Below are 17,530 nucleotides of genomic sequence, written 5' to 3' on the forward strand. Positions count from 1 at the left end.
GTTTGTGATTCATTGGAAAAGGTCAAAATATCAACATTTAACAGGATGTTGGGAGAAGTTGATTCCAACTCTCATGGATGACTTGGAGAAGTTCAAGACCTCAGTGGAGGAAGTAACTGCAGATGTGGTAGAAATAGCCAGAAAACCAGAAGAAGTGGAGCCTGAAGATGTGTCTTCTCTGCTGCAATTTCACGATAACACATTTTAATTGCCGAGGAGTTATTTCTTATGGATGGGCAAAGAAGGTGGTTTCTGGAGATGAAATCTACTCTAAATGAAGATGCTATAAAGATTGTTGAAATGACAACAAAGAATTGAGAATATTAATAACTGATAAAGCAACAGCAAAGTTTGGGAGGGTTAACTCCATTTTGAAAGAAATTCTGCTGTGGGCAGAGTGCTATCAAACAGCACTGCATACTAGAGAAAAATCATTCGTGAAAGGAAGAGCCAATTGATGTGGCAGACTTCATCGCTGTCTTCATTTAGAAAATTGCCATGCCACCCCAACCTTCAGCATCCACCACCCTGATCATTCTGCAGCCAATAACACTGACCTCCACCAGCAAAAAGATTATGACTCATTGAAGGCTTAGATAATGGTTAGCAATTTTTTAGCAATGAAGTGTTTTTAAAATAAGGTATGTACATTGGTTTTTTTAGACATAATGATATCACACATTTCATAGACTACTGTATAGTATAAATATAACCTTTATATATATTCATTATATAAATGAATAAATAAATGAATACAATGAATATTCATTTTTTTGTGGTGGTCTAGACCCAAATCTGCAGTGTCCCCAAGTTTGTTTCTTCTCCAGGTGTCTCCAAGCATGTATAATAGTTCATTTCTTTATTTTTCAGGGATCCACTAAATTATAGGCCTATGCTATCAAATATGGTAGCCACTATCTGTCTGTGGTTGTTTCAATTTAAATTTAAGTTAATTAAAATAAAAACTTCAGTACCTCAGTCAACCGTCAGCTATATTTCAAGTGCTCACTAGGTGCCATTTTCGACAGTAAACATGTAGAACATTTTCATCATTACAGAAGATTCTAATGGATGGCACTACCCTAGACTATTTTCTAACCCATTTGCTGCTGTTTTTGCTTCCTGCTATCTATCTCCCTCAAAGGCTTCCTTTTTCATGCTTGTTTGTTTTGGGTGCACAATGGGAAAAAAAGAGATCAAACTCATGTCCACTGTTTCTGTTTTAGTAGTTCTGATGAAATAGTTGGCAACTGGATGGGCTGTAACTATTGACTAGAGTAAGATTTTGGAAATATCTTTGAGTTTAATTTATACATATCACCCAAAATAGTGGTGTAGAGGTGGCTGTGTTTAGTTTTTAAATGGACTAGACTCATGTCTTCTTCGTTAAACACATCTTTTGAGCTAGTGATTACACTTTTTCTATTGAGTGTTGTTTCATTATGTCTAAAAATTTTGTTTATTACAAACTCCTTTAGTAAGTGAAAATTAGGCCACCATGCTCATATCTAGGCCTTTTCTCAGTTTAAACAAAACTTCTGATCTAAGATGTGTTTGGATCTTGATATATGCCAATTAAAATATTGACTTTAAACAAAGGTCATAAAAAATATGTGATTAAAATGATTAGGAGTTGAGTCCTTATCACATAACCCAAAGTAAACGCAGATTGCACAATTCCATACTTACATGGCACGCTCTGTTGTACAGGCATGTTCCTGGATATTCTAGACTGCTTTTAAATTACAGTGCTTTGTGTTGAGAGATTGATATTAAAATATACTTGGGAATTAAAATTCACTTTTGATGAATAGTTGTTTAAAAAGCTGTAAGATAGTACTGTGGAGACATGGTGTAAAAAAAGAAGTCTTCAAAACCAACTCACATTGCTTTGGATCAGAACCAGAAAAATTTGTGTAAGCAGTATATTTACCAAATGAATTTCCAGTAATGGAAGCCCATTTTTCACCTTAACATTGGTGTTATTTCTGCAAAGCCAGGCAACAAAATTATATATTCATGCCACTTAATGTTTGCTACATGGACCAAATTTCAGTCATTTTTTAATTGTGAAGCTAAAAATAATGTTTGCTGCCGAAAACTTGAATTCTGTAAACAGACTTGCTTTACTTTCTTAACTTTATATCCAAGCCAGTGAGAATAGGTCCTTTCCCAGGAGATCCAGCCAGTTAACTAGGAGCACGAACCTCAGAAGAGAAGATAGTTCATAGCTCCTCTCGTTGGACTTACATGATATGAACTGCTTGAGGATTGGGTAAGGAAGGTGATATACCGTGTGTGAATCAGCTTTGTTTTAGGCAGTCGGACAGGATACTTAGCATATCTGTCCAGAATTCCAAATCATTAAATGGGATGCTTGTTTGCCAGTCTCTCTGTCATGGCACATCAACGTGTCACAAAGATTTCTCTACAGTGTTGCAGCAAGCCTAGCTTTCCTAAAGCTCTGGTTCCTTCTTAGACCTATTGCCACCAGGCTACCAGCATGGTCTGCACATTTTCTCCCACTCCCAAGCATTTTACATTCCTTATGTCTGGATTTAGCTGAAGTCTTTTCTTGGCCAGGTTTGGTTTTCAGGTCCTAGTCTGAGTTCCTTCACAGATGCCAAGTTGCTGCAAGGGGTTAAGTCAGTCTCTACATGTAAGTCTAACAGTTTATCATTCAAATGACATTTCTTTGAGTTACAATCATCGCCAATGTCCTATGAAACCACCATTTCTTTTATTTCCTAGAATTGGGAAAGAATTTGAGACACCAGGTGCAAAGGAAGGGTGAAGAAAGAAGAGTGTTGGTTTGATGAACACTTGTGAACTTGACTGTTTCTTGTGGGCCAGAGAAATGTATTTGTGTCAGCCTTGCCCTTTCTTGCAAGCCCTTTCAGAATATTTTCCACAAAGATATCTGTAGTTGCCATTTGGGTCAGTCTCCTTCTCCCCATCCTCCTACTGTGTATTATTTAGATCTCCATCATATTACTACTGATCAGATTCTGCTTTGTCACTTGGTCACTTGTGCCTGTCTCTTATTGAAATGGTTAGATTGTTCTTTGTATCTTCAGAAGCACCTATAATATAATATGATATGATATAATGTACAGTGTAAAATAACATATGTTTATGTATAGATATAAAGTTCCTTAAATGCAACAGATTCATATGCAATATAAAGTATTGAGTACTTACTCTATATTGTATGAGACACTAGTGACAAAAGAAAGAACAAAACAGGTATGACCCTTTCTTTCAAGGAGCTTTCATCAGAGGATGGCCATTAAACAGTAATTTAAACTGCAGCCTGACGAGTCTAGAAAAGGAGATATGCTGAGTGCTTTATGTGAGATGATATAAGAGGAGGACCTTGCCTCTTCTGGGGGAAGTGAGGGAGGATTTTCTGGTAGAAGCGCTGTCTGTGGTGTCAGCTGAAACTTGAAGGATAAGTAGGCATTAACCTGGCAGAGGAAAAGCATTCCATGCAGAGGGAACAGTGTATAAAGCATGTTGCTGGATAGGTTACCTTGAAGATATGAAGAGCTGAAAGACCAGTGTACCTGAAACACAGCGGGTGGGAAGAGAACGGTGCTGGAGGGGTAGACAGGCATCAACTCTTGCAAGGATTCATGGGTCATGTGTGGAAGATTTGGTTCTTCACCCTAAAATCAAGAAATCACTGCCATAAGGTGTAAAGCAGAAGGTGCTTAATCTACATATTTATTTAATTAAACCCTAACAGCCTCCAGCTTCTGGAATTTACATTTGCACTCATTGTGCTCATTTGTACTTTTTAACTCTCCGGGGAAAAGAAGTAGTATAACTTATACAGGTAATTGGAATATACTTTACCAAAGTATATTAATAATAAGATGCCTTCTCAGAAGAGAAAGAACTACCAGTCTGGATCTAAGGCTTTAGTATTAGACGTGGGCCAGTTGGTTTATTCTGATAACCTGATCATCTTCCTCCCAATTTATTCTGGTTCTATTGTCTCAGTGAATTAGACCATTCTTGAGTTCTGAGACCATTCACCCTGCCACCCCTCAGGAAAACTTAGCCATTAAAGGGTAGAACCCCAGTGGTTTTTCTCTTGCTGGAGTCCTGTGTCCATTTCAATTATAAGCAGTCTCATGGAAAACTTGGAGGAAGGGAAAGAGGGGAAGGGGCATCAAAATGCAAAGGGCCTGGGACTAGGCGTCCAATCATTACTTTGGTGAACTGGGGCTCAGACAGATAGGAGGTTGCAAAATTTGTGAATGCATTGAAAATAAGGAAGGCAAGAACTTTTTTTTTTTTTGGAAAGTATAATTGACCTACAGCACTATGTTAGTTCCAGGTGTACAACATGCTTATTCAATGATTCTGTATGTGACAAAGTGATCCCCAGAAATTAAGAATTTTTAATGGATATTCTCAAATTTTAAACTGCTTGAAGATGCCAGTGCTTTGTGCATAGAAACTTTAGATGATCAACAGCTCTTAAATATCAAAACAGAACTAGAAGTGTGCATAAATAATCATAGGTTCAAAAAGTTATTTATTACTTTTTGAATCCTTAAGACTAGTAGAAATGAAAAAAAAAATTGTCTAACCAGTTCTTATTTTTTTTAAAAAAGCGCAACAAAGAGTAGTTTTTAGTCAGCTGCTTGATTATTTGATGATCCTTACTATAGTTGTTGTTGAATTGGACACGACTGAGCGACTGAACAACGGCAACAACTATATTAGGTACAAAATAGAAAAAAACAGAGATGCAGTATTTTCTTAGGGGAAACATATCTCTTTTAAATGTTAACTTTGCATTTGCTTTTAAGTATTCTCAACTCTTGGATAAGGTATTTTACCTCTGAACCAGTTTCCTACTGCATGGTAGGGCTATAGGAGCTTGTGGATGTGAAAGGCTTTTAAAAACTACAAAACACATACAGATGTATTTACTGGTATTATTGTTGCAGTTATCTATTACTGAGGAGTAAGCCTTCTCAAATTTAAACCAATGATTTATTATTTCGCACAATACCCTGAGTTAGCTGGGATCTGCTGGATGGCTCCAGTGTGACTTTGGGTCACTCATGTAGCTGCATGCAGTTGGGAGCAGAGCTATGGATAGAATATCTTAAAATGAGTGCCCTTACGTGCCTCACAGGTGTGTGACTCTTGGCTGGAGCGCCTCTGTTCCCCTCCACCTGGCTTCCCATTCCCATTCTGTAGGATTCTCTCCATGTGGGCTCTTACCTGGTTACAGAGGAGCCCAGGCTTCTTTATGTGACATTTGACTGAAGGCTTTTTAAGACCTAGACCAGCAAGTTACTCAGCAATATGGTTATATTCTTCTGATCCATCACAAGGCCATCCCACATACAGCAGGTGGAAAAATAGATTCCAAGTCTTGACTGAAGAGAGCAAGTGCACATTGGGAAAGTGCGTGCAGACTGGGAGGGATTGTGGCAGCCATCTTTGAAACATTGTACGGACAGTTGCTAGTTAAAGCTTGATAGATAGAAGATTCCACTCTCAATGAATAATCAGAAAGAAACTCTTGACCTATACTACTTCTAGAAATTAAAAAGTTTTGTCATTTTATATGTATGCTGTGCATAATAACCATCAAATATATTCTTAGTAGTTATGCTAGTTGAAGGGGAAAGTGTTATCCCCTAAAAGCCTAATTCCTGATTTAGTTTTATTATTTACTAACAACAAAATGTACAATAATCATATTTTTTTATTGTTTCAGAAGTTAAGTGCACTCTACACGTTTATTGATACAAAGGGAATTTGGATCTCCCTCTAGTGGCAGTAGGTTTTCTTTTCTTTTTTTTTCAAAGAGCTTGCTTGAAATACTAAGATGGCTGACATATGTAACAGAACGTAGTTTCAAAAATCACTGGTTCTCACTGAGATGGGTGCTTTTTCCTGTGTGAGTTATGGTAGATTCTTTCATCTCTTATGAGAAATGTTCACCTTCCTAAGAAACAATGATCATATTATATGAAAAAAATTAAAAAGAGATTTTGTCTTTGACTTTAAAGTATAAAAACTTAAGACCCATCAATCAAGGTCTTAAGTAAAAATGACTATATTTGGATAATTAAAATTGATTGTTTACTGAAAAATAAATTGAATTTTTAGCTTTTGTCTGAAGAATTGTTTTTGGAGCAGATAAATGTATTTGACTGCAAAAATATTTAGAAAGAGAGCAATAGGTAGTTACTGAAATGTAAAACTTGGCAAACACTAATCGCCAAACCAAAAATAAATAAATTAAAAATAAAGGTACCCAAACCTTCTACTTTCCTCTAAAAAAAGTTTGAGTTCAGATTTTCTTAGCTAGTGGAGAAACAATATTCATCATAGCCATCGCCATCATTGTACAAAAGGAAGCACCACGTCAAAGGGTGGGAATAGAAAAACAGGGACAATAGAATTTGTAAAGGAAGCTTTCCTATCTCCACCCCACCACCAAATAGAGTTAACTTAGTTCTGTTGTCTGTTCATTTACAGGCAGAGCTATTCTAATTCTTTAAGAAAGGACACTTTTCTGTAATGCTATCAGAAAAAAAACATTCTTACAAATGCTGTTTTCTCAACTATTTACTGAAGCTGATCCAAGTTACTTATCCTGAATTGTCTTTTCTGGCAAGCTGAGGTCCTCATCCCTCTCTTCTCCTTCCCACAGAGATAGCAGGATGACCAGGGGTAGTAGATGAAAATTCAGAGATTTTTTTTTTTCCTTTTTTGTTTTTAAAATTTCCAGAAAGTAGAACCTAGGATTATCCAAATAATGTCAGGATATTTTTTGTTTGGGAGTAAACTATGAACTAGTAAGATTTCACAAAATTAATTAAACCATCCAATGAAAATTGAGTTTTTCTTTCCAATACCTCTTTCAGCTCGATGTGTATAACCAAGTACGCGTCTCTTGTGGTCTCGATTACATCCGGTGTTTTAGCTGGCAGCATTTCCTCTGTTGAGGCCCCACTTGATTTGCCAGACTTCATTTCTGTGAATATAAAGAGAACACCAAGTTGTATGAGACAGTGGAATTTAAGAAAAAAAAATCAAGTGTTAGGATAACATTGATTTTTGAAACAAAAAACCAGCACTAAATCTGTTACAAACAAACTGATCCTTTGATTATAAAAAATATTTAGGCTACAAAAGTACTTGGAAAGTCTTATAGCCATCTTTCAACCATCCAGTATGTTTTCTTTTGAATATATATAAAAATTTAATTCAACTATCAGGAACCAAAGAAGCCCCTCTGATGTAGTTGCACGGATCTGGAATAATGAAAGTGAATTTGCAATTCTTAAAATGGTGTTTTCTTCCAGTTCTCATAGAAGTGTTTTTGGAACAGTGGTCTGTACTAACAGCTGTATTCAATCTTGAGTAAAAGTCACTTCCTGAAGAGAATGAAATTCAACTTAACATTCAAACTTGCCCGGAACGTAATCCTGTGGGGCGGGTGTACTATGTGATTATGAAACTGGACATGGGCACCCTGCTGAGGTGATTTCTTGTAAATAGTACCCAACAGAAACCGTTAATCAGTGCCAGTGCTTTGAACTGAGGATTTAATCATCTAAAAGCATTGCTTATTCATACACAAAACCATCTTAATTTGCAAGAATTTTACTCTTTGGTATTTTGAAAATATAATTCCCTTCTGAAATTATATTTGTATGGAATCTGTATCTTTATCTACACATACTCATAGATAGATAGATAGATAGATAGACATATATGTTTGCATATATGTCTATTTAAACATATATTTAAACTTCTCATATTTTTAAAATTGTCATTCTTAGTTTCAGGCAAGTTTTTTTTTTTTTTAATTCATTCACTCATTTACTATAATGAACCTAATTTAAATAGAGTTTTTGTTCCTGGCCTCATAAGGTTAGTTGATTACACATAGAGATATGAGAAGTACAGTTTTAGCCATTTAGTATCTATTTTAAAAATATCTTTTAGATAGACATTACTAACTTTTACTGTCCTAAATATTGTACTTATTTATTTTAAAGAAACAAATGTGTATCAGTATAATTTGGACATTGTTAATGGAATCATGCTTTAGATGGAAAAGTTTTTACTGAATCAGTTGTTTTGTTTATATATTACTCTTTTGATGTCTGAATAGCGATTGCATGGTTTTCAATCAAACCATCAAACTGAAACAAAGAGAAAGTCTGACACGTTAAGCCAGAATTAACAAACATATATAAAAATTCCAGCCTTCTCAATTTGTAGAAATCAAAACCATTTCCTGCTTACTTTGGTAACAAAGGAGGGAGCTAGGCTTTCTTCACTCCTTGATGAAATCTCCCAAGTTGCCTTGAAGACCTTTGTTTATAATGTCTTCATGCATTCTTTTCTTTTTGACATGCTCCCCTCCCTCCAGTGAGATACTAATTAAAGAGAGGCCACTGTGACCCCAGATGGTTTAAAAGTCACCACGAATGAGGCAGCAGGGCAAATCTGGACAGGAAGTGCTCATTCCTAAAATATAACACAACCCTCAAGACCATCTTATCAAGAATCTATTGGCTTCTAATAGCAACAACAAAAAAAGTGCTTCCTTTGATTTAAAAGATATACACTTAAACCCGAAATAGAACCTCTAAAACTTATTTAGACAATCCATCATATGTACACTTTTTAGAAAAATTTGAAACAAATAATATCATCTCATATATTAAATGGTATATTAAATGGTCATTTTAGAGACATTGAAATGCATAAGCATTAATGACATATTTGGAGTTTCATGGAGGATAGTCTAAACTGTATGTGTGTTTTTGGCTTTTGTTGTTTTTGTGGGGAGAGAAACCTATATCTTGGCATTCTTTTTAAAGAATTTGAGACAGCTCAGATTGTATGTAAGAAACTTGTTTTTCTCATATACAGAAAGCAGCAACACTTTAATTGGGATGACAAGATACCAGCTGATCATGTAGGTGCAATTAGGGCAATTTTGTTAATAATAAAGATTTGAAAGAAATGGAGATAATTTAGTAACTTAATAAGCAGGTGGTACTGCCCGACATCAAATTATTTCCCTCTTAAAATGACTTGCTGTTGCTAAGTTCTAACTTTTAAGAAGCAGTTTCTTATATAACTGTGTTAGTATTGTTTAGCAAGATGCTTTTGATCGCAAGTAATAGAGACCCTCTACTGATTGTGTTAATTAATGGGGGTGGGGTTGTTCTAGGAATGTATGAATGGGAATCAAGAGTCTCTCTTATGAGACCAGACCTCAAGGGAACCCAGGAAAACTGCCTTACCAGGCCTTGGGATTGGCAGAAACCATAGTGGTGGTGGGCCTTGTTAACCCAACTGGATGACTGGTCTCAGTTCAAGGCACCAATCAAAGAGCAGGAGTTTTAAGTTTTCCCTCTTGAGTGTCCTTCATTTCTGTCCCCCAGTTGCTGATTGTTTAGCTGCTGTGTCTGGCTACTTTGCTTCTTGCTGTCTACTGGAAGCTCATTCCTCCATTCCTCTGAGTCTCAGTGTTGTTGGAAATCCTTGGCCTGTGAGTCACTATTACAAGTGATGATTCCTCTGTCTCATTGTTTCTGTTTCCTCCCAACTTCAGCTTAGTCATGGCCCCTCAACTGCCTCACGGCTTCCCTGTCTGTGCACATCTCCCAAAGCTTTGACTACAGTGAACTCCCTGTAAATATTGGTTAAATGAATAGATGAGGAATATTGTTAGGGTATTACTTTATCTTCTCTTTCAATCAAATTTTTAAGGAGCTAGTAAGATATAATCTGCCTGCAATGCAGGAGGCACAGGAGACGTGGGTTTGATAGCTGTGTCAGGAAGGTCCCCTGGAGTAGGAAATGGCCACCCACTCCAGTATTTTTGCCTGGAGAATCCCATGGACAGAGGAGCCTGGCGGGCTACAGTCTGTGGGGTTGACCTGCAAAGAGTCAGACATGACTTAGTGACTAAACAACAACAATGAAGAGATGATCAATTCCTCATCATCATAAGGCAACCATCCCCTTTTATGCTTGTTTTATAAGTCCTCTACCTTCCAATAACTGCTAATCTTTTAACTTTTGGTTGCTTGGGATATAAAAATTAACACCAGGTCAGAGTCCTCAATTTTTTATTCCTTTTCTTGCATTTTTTTTTTTAAATAAAGGTGAAAGGGAGGTTCTGAAGTTTATTTTGTAAAAATCTTTCCCAGATTCTGCCACTTGTATAATAGTTTATGAGTAGATGGTAGGCATGATTAGATCCAAATGGGCAACTATGTTTTTCATTTAAAAGTTTTCATCTAAAACTTGGGTTGAAGAAGAACCTGAAGAGCAGTTCAATATTCAATAAAATACATTAAAAAAAAAAAAAGATTTAGTTGCTCAATGTTCCCTGTTAGGGCATGACTATCCAAAGTTGCCAGTTAATGGGGCTTTCATCCTTCCTGCATTTTGGAAATGATCAGCATTCCCAAAGGCGTTTGAGAGTATTTTCCCTCATTAGCGAAAAAGTGCTTTTCCAATTCTGAGGACTTTCTGTGTGAAAACAAAAAGAAAATAGATAATAAAAGTGCTACATGAGCATGGGGAAAATTTTCTCTTTAATTTTATGAAAATGGTAGTTTTTTCTCCCTTGGACTCATATACCAATAAATTTAAAATAACTTTTGTTTGTAGAGTTGCAATTGTGTGCAAGGCATTGAGCTAGACCGCTAGCTCTTGACAAGCCTACGAATTCCAGTGAAATGCACAGTTGGATATAAGCAAAGTACACTGTAAGTGGCCATGATAGGGAGCAAATAGATGTCAGTGGTAAAGAGAGAGAAGACAGATAACATAGTGACTGCTGAGCAGGGGAACAGAGGCTCAAGGCAGTTAGGACCATGGGACTGGACCCCTAGAGAAAAGCCAGGATTGGCTCTCTAAATGCGGACTCCTTTATTTAGGGTGATTACTGAAGTGCTAGTCATGGGTGAACTCATATAGAGTAGAATCTAGAGCAGAGAAAAAAGTGACTGCAAAGGAGGACAACCAAAAGAATAGACATTCATGAAGAATTCCATGAAGGTGAGTTACAGAACTAAATCATGTTGAATGGGGGCCGAGAGTCAGCTGCGGGTAAGTGGTAGGGGCAGAAGCCAGATCACAGTGGTCTGTAGCTAGAAGGGAAAGAGAAGGTATAAACATCCACTGATGAGTGATCTTTTAAGAACTTTGCCAATGAATAAGAGACAGAATAAAATAGCTTAAGAAGCAAAGAAGCAATTTTCTTTCTTTTAGGATAGAGAAGACTTAAATTAGTTTACAGGAAGAAAAAGCCATTGCATATTCTGTTCTTATTTCTAAAAGGAAAATATATTCATGTATTACTTTCATAGAAAAAAAAGGAAGAAGAAGAAAGAAAGGAAAGAAGAAAGGAAGGTATAGAAGTTGAGTTGGGGAGATTGGTGTAGGGGATGGGAGGGGAGGTAATAGGGAAATTCATTTGAAATCAAGGATTCAAATGGAAATTTGTATCTCGAGAAGAACAGGGAACATCTCTACTAGGTAGTGAAGAATGCCAAGAAAAAGATATATATTTGATCATCATATAAATAATGTCCAGTGATCTCTATGTTATCGTTTGGCAATGAAGAGTGAGATTTCCAGCTCTAGGGGAAAAAAATGAAAGGTTTGCAATTAATTCTTTGGGGGATGGGATAGGAAGTCACTTGGAAATGAGTAAAGTGAACATTATGCTTAAGTGAATTTTTCATGAAGCCAATGAGAATGGTTATGATTTGCAGTTGTCAGCATTGCAGGAGGAGGAACAGAAAAATCTGATGGTCAGAACTGCTTGTGTGTAAGACGGGATGAAACGGCTGTGGAGGCTGAACACTGGAAAGAACAAACTTGGTGTCCCTGATTTGAGGTTTTAGATTAGTTAGAAAGTGAAATGTGTGTGTGTGTGGTGGGGGTGCTGTTGGTAATGGCAGTGGCAGTGTGACCTGATGGAGCAGAAGAATGAAAGGATAGAGAATGAAGGGGAAGCTTACATTTCTACATCTGGAATGGGAAGAATAATGGTGGTGTCAGATCAATGAAGCAATGCCTATAAAGTACTTAACAACAATGTCTGGCACATATCATACACTAAGAGCATAGAAGAGATAGAAAAATGGGCATTTCAGGACTCGATGGCATGCAACAGTGTTAGTCATTGAAGTCAAGCAAATATGCAAGTTTTCTTGAAGTGGAGTTCAAGCACCAACCTGTAAAGTTGGGATTTTAGATGACATGATATTACCTAGGAAAAGCTCTTAGCTATGTTCAAAATTATGTTGAAGGTGAATATACGAAGATGACTTGTAATTTAACAAACTGAACTGTCTAATTTGCTTCTTCCCCAAACCCCATAACAGAGGTGTTGTTATTTTTTCCCTTTTTACAGTTAAACAGATTTAGGTGAAGATTCCTAAGTTATCAAGTGTTAGAATTTTCATTTGAACCTGGGAGCTTTTATTGAAAGCCCATGACTTGTTCATTATTCCGTACTATAAACAGCAGTGACAATCTGGAGGTGATATGAGACAGAGTGCGTTTCAAGGGCTGTGCTGTTTTGCATTGAAGAGGAACATGGAAAAGGCAGATGCCTCTTGGTGTGGGGAAGACAGAATTAACCACTGGAATTTCAAGGGAAATTGTGTCATGAGGAGAAAGTAATTCTCAGCTGCTTTAGTCATTCTGAAATACATTTTGGTGCCATCTTGGGTTATAATAAAATAAATCCTTACCTGAGAAAACATTTCATCAGTCCCAAAGCCTCTTATGTCAAGAGGCTATAATTTTTATGAACTTTTTTTTTTATAAACCTTTTTTTTAAACAAAAAAGAACAAAACATTATATTCTGTAACATACAAGTTATAGACATATCTTTTATGTCTGCATGCATGCTAAGTTGCTTCAGTTGTGTCTGACTCTTTGCAACCCTATGGACTAGCCTTCCAGGCTCCTCTGTCCATGGAATTTTTTAGGTAAGAATACTGGAGTGGGTTGCCATGCCCTTCTCCAGAGAATCTTCCCAAACCAAGGATCAAACCTGTGTCTCCTGCAACTCCTGCATTGCAGAATTCTTTACTGTTGAGTCACCAGGGGAGCCCATCTCTTTTATCTCTATCTATATAAGTAGAGCTGAAGTTAAATGCTTGTTTTTTCTGGGTTCCTATAACTTACTCTCTGATTCATTATTTATAACAGTGTTTTTCAGATAAGGATGGGAGTGTGTGTCCTCATCCTTTTTGACACAGAATGATATAAAAGTAAGCCACAGTGACTGATGGGAATATGCAGTATTCCTCAGGTGTGCTGGACTGGAAAAGAGACTAAGAACAACTAATTTATGGTGAAGCCAGGCCAATAAGTACTTGCTGAGTGCTCACAGGATGCCTTTTAACATAGTAAACAGTGGAGAGTACATGGTAAATCTTGGTCATGGTTTCATCAGTAGAGGAGTTTACAATGTAAAGACGTTAGGTTGACCTAACAGGCATTTAATACAGTCCTTAGAAAATATAGTGAGAGGTCTTGGAAAATAGATGAAAGTAGGAAAAACTCAGAGGGGGTGGACCATGAGCTGTGATTTCAACAGAGCAAACAGAGGGAGGGATGAATGTGGTTTGGCTGATGGAAAAACAGAGGCTGTTTCCTGGCAAAACTCAGAGCCAGAAAAGAGTGAGTTCATCTGCAGCCAAAACACAAATAGTAACCGGAAGAGAGGTAAAGGAGGAAAGGAGTTAGAAAGAGTGCTTTACCGGGGACGATCAGAAATTGCACTTGATGTGGGCGTGTTAGGAAGTACTGGGATATGGCCGAAGAGGTCATCACAAAGTATTTTGGAAGCAGTGTAGACATCAATTTGGAACAAATAAGGACTGGTTAGAGGGAGAAACAGAAGAGATTCCAGCAGTTCTAGCCTGAGGAAACAAATGGATATAAGATATCGAAAATGAAAAGAGACTCAGTCAGGATGAAAATGAAAAGAGAATCAGTAAGGACCATGGAGGCACTGCAGATTTAGAAGATGGGCATTTTCACTGTCGACTGTAGAAACTGACTGAATCCTGATATATTTCATCACTTGGAATTAGATACATTTTCCAATGGATTTGCTATCACTCTTATACTATCCAAACTGTAGTCTCATATATCAACTTTTTAAATGTTTTTCTCTTTTTAGGAGAAAAGAGCAAAATGGAGAGATAGAGTAGTTGTTTAAAAGAATAGACGTTGGAACACCAAGAATCAATTTGCCTTGGTTTCTGCAGTCCTCTGAAAACCAACCTCACGAGGCATTTAGTACACTGTATCATCTCAAAATACCTTAATTATGAAAAATTTCAAATATACACTAAAGTAGAGGGAATATCTTGGAGAAGGCAATGGCAAGGGTACTCCAGTACTCTTGCCTGAAAAATCCCATGGACGGAGGAGCCTGGTAGGCTGCAGTCCATGTGGTCGCTGAGAGTCGGACAAGACTGAGCGACTTCACTTTCACTTTTCACTTTCATGCATTGGAGAAGGAAATGGCAACCCACTCCAGTGTTCTTGCCTGGAGAATCCCAGGGACGGAGGAGCCTGGTGGGCTGCCGTCTGTGGGGTCACACAGAGTCGGACACGACTGAAGCGACTTAGCAGCAGCAGCAGAGGGAATGTCGTCAACAATTATGAACAATTTGCCTATTCTTACTTACTGATAGAATTTAAGTGTCATGTGATAGAATGAAACAATCTACTTGATTTTTAATTATAAGAGTTTGTATATCTACTTTTTAAAAATTTGGTGATTATTAAAACTTAAAATGTGTGTTTTTTTTAAAAGAAAGGAGACAGGGTATAGAAATGGGAAAAAGTCTCTACCATGGTTTGCAATATTTTGTACCCTGATTTACTTAAATGACGTCCTTGGTAAATAGCTTAAATGAAGTCTAAACTTCTTAAAAGAGCCCGTAAATAGAATATATTTTAAAATCACTCAAGAAATCATGAATTACAGAAACTGGAATGATATTCTTTAATACTGAAAAGTTTGGCTAGTAAATTAAAATTTATAATCTGTCATTGAATTAGCATATCTTAAGATCATAAGCTGGTTGTACTTTAGGACATAATAATATTTGTTTCAAAAGGACTCTCATTCACTTTAAACATATTGCTTATTTATTCATTAAACCAATATTTGAATGCATAGTATGTGCCAGGTCCTGAGTTAGGAGTTTAGAATATATTGGTGGTTGGATGTGTTAATAATTTCTATAAGGTAATATTCAGTGTGAAATCAATTATAATTTTCTCTTATAACAAGGGAAATGTTACAGATAAATGAAATTCATAGATAACCTCCAACCAACATTTTGACCAGTCTCGAGTGAATTACTAAGTTGACCAGTTAGTTTCACTTTTTCCTATCGGTTTTATCTTCACATCAGCAATAAAATGACTAAAAGGAAAGGTGCATGAAGAAGGAGGAAGAAATGGGACTTGGTTGATTCCTGAACAAATATATGCCCTTGGATACCAACACCTACTAACAGTCATTGCTCTAAGTGTGAACCATTTATATCTTTTTCTATAACTGAGTCATCTCACCTGCTAAGTTATTGCTTTTGATTCACTTTGTAATTTCATATCAATTTTAAGAGTTGTGATAGCCATTTTAGATATGTCTTTCTATCTGACTTACCTGATTCACATAAAAATTACTTTTCCAAATGGAAGTGCTAGACGATTGAGAATTACTACTTCAGGCTCTGCTAAAAGGTTGACTTTTAGGTTGGAATTGATGCTAAGTGCCAGAACAGCCCTGAACAACCTTTTGAGTGTGCGTGTGTCCACTTGCATGCATTTGTGTGACTTAAACTTGGTAAAGAAGTAGCGTCTGGGATGAATGTTCTCAAGTTTTGTTTGTAACTGACAACTTTAGAGCACGGATAACAAGACGTGGAGTGGAGAAGTCTGATAAATGTCTACAGATTTAAGCTCATCTCCTTTTCACCTTTCTTATATAAATGTGCTGTGTATCTAAAGCACTAGGGGTAGAGGTTGAGATGATTGTTAGGAGGTGGGGTGGCTGTTAGGAGAGGGAAGCTGACAGCTCAGTTTGTTCCTTTGTGAGATTAGGGTAGAGTTTCTCATTCTGACTAGTGGAGACTGTGCTCACTAGTAAGACAGTCAGATCTTGGAAAAACTGACTGTGTGAGTCATTTGCTTGCAGTCACCTAGTAGCTCTGGGTTCTGATGAAGGTTAAAAATGAGTGTTTGAAAAAATATATTTCTGGAGCCTAAGCTGTAAGATGAACATGTGTGCATGGTATCCATGCACTGTGTTCACATACCTTGTGCCATTCTGAACAGATTCTAGTGCTCACTTTTTTCACATATCAGTGTTGCTGAAATTCAGGATGCATAATATATGATGTTCTGTAATTGCTGTTGTCCATTTTTTTCAAATGTTAACATCTCAGTAATCGTTAAGCATATTATAATCAGTGGCATCTTAGATTGCATGACATACAATTTATATCCAAATATTTATAGGAGACTGATCTCAGAGAGATTTGTAGGACATTTCACTTTCCCTTCAAAAGTAAAGCAAGAAGATTTATTCTGACAGTAATAGTTGAGGTCAAGAGAGAAACCATTTGATTGTGGAATCCCATTTCCTTAATAAGTAACATACAAATGCAAAATGCATCATTCATTACAACCTGTCCTAGGATCCCAAGTGATCGAAAGATTAATGTATCATGCTTAATATAACCTGTAAAATGTACTCTTTAAGCTTTGTTCCCTCTATTTCTCACATTCAGCTCTTTCTAGTTTCACCTTATTGTCATTTTCAAAAGAGGATGCAAATCATCATTTGTCATTTGTGTGTGTGTGTCTGTGTGTCTCTCCCTGTGTGTGACTGTGTAAGAAAGCTATCGTTCCTCATTCATTCACACCTCCAGCAGAACCTACTATGTGTAGGACAGTGGGTTAAGGAACTCAGAGATTTACAAACTATTTAAGCAATATTACAAGGTTGTTAAGGCTCAAAGTAAGATGACTCCACCCTCACTTTTATGGGTCAGACAGTGTAGAATACAGAGAAAAGCTGTATACAATCTACGGAAGACACAGATTCAAGTCCTGGGGTAGGAATATAATGAATAGGCTCAGATTTGGAGGCCGTTTAACAAAGAACCTTCTAAAAGAAATGGCTAAATATGATTAGATTTAATTTATTATCAGTCATGGTGTCCAAGGGCTTCCCTGATAGCTCAGTTGGTAAAGAATCCTCCTGCAATGCAGGAGACCCCAGTTCGATTCCTGGGTTGGGAAGATCTGCTGGAGAAGGAATTGACTACTCACTCCAGTATTCTTGGGCTTTCCTGGTGGCTCAGCTGGTAAAGAACCCGCCTGCAATGTAGGATACCTGGGTTCAATCCCTGGGTTGGGAAGATCTCCTGGAGAAGGGAAAGGCTACCCACTCCAATATTCTGGCCTGGA

General features: G+C 37.0%; 1 protein-coding gene across 5 annotated transcripts in view; it reads left to right on the forward strand.

The window, feature by feature from the left end:
• RBMS1 (RNA binding motif single stranded interacting protein 1) overlaps positions 1 to 17,530 on the forward strand; it is a 213,135-nt gene that overhangs the window by 59,832 nt on the left and 135,773 nt on the right. The window lies entirely within an intron of this gene.

The sequence above is a fragment of the Odocoileus virginianus genome, chromosome 13 (assembly GCF_023699985.2).
Source record: "Odocoileus virginianus isolate 20LAN1187 ecotype Illinois chromosome 13, Ovbor_1.2, whole genome shotgun sequence".
In the NCBI taxonomy this organism is placed as follows: Eukaryota; Metazoa; Chordata; class Mammalia; order Artiodactyla; family Cervidae; genus Odocoileus; species Odocoileus virginianus.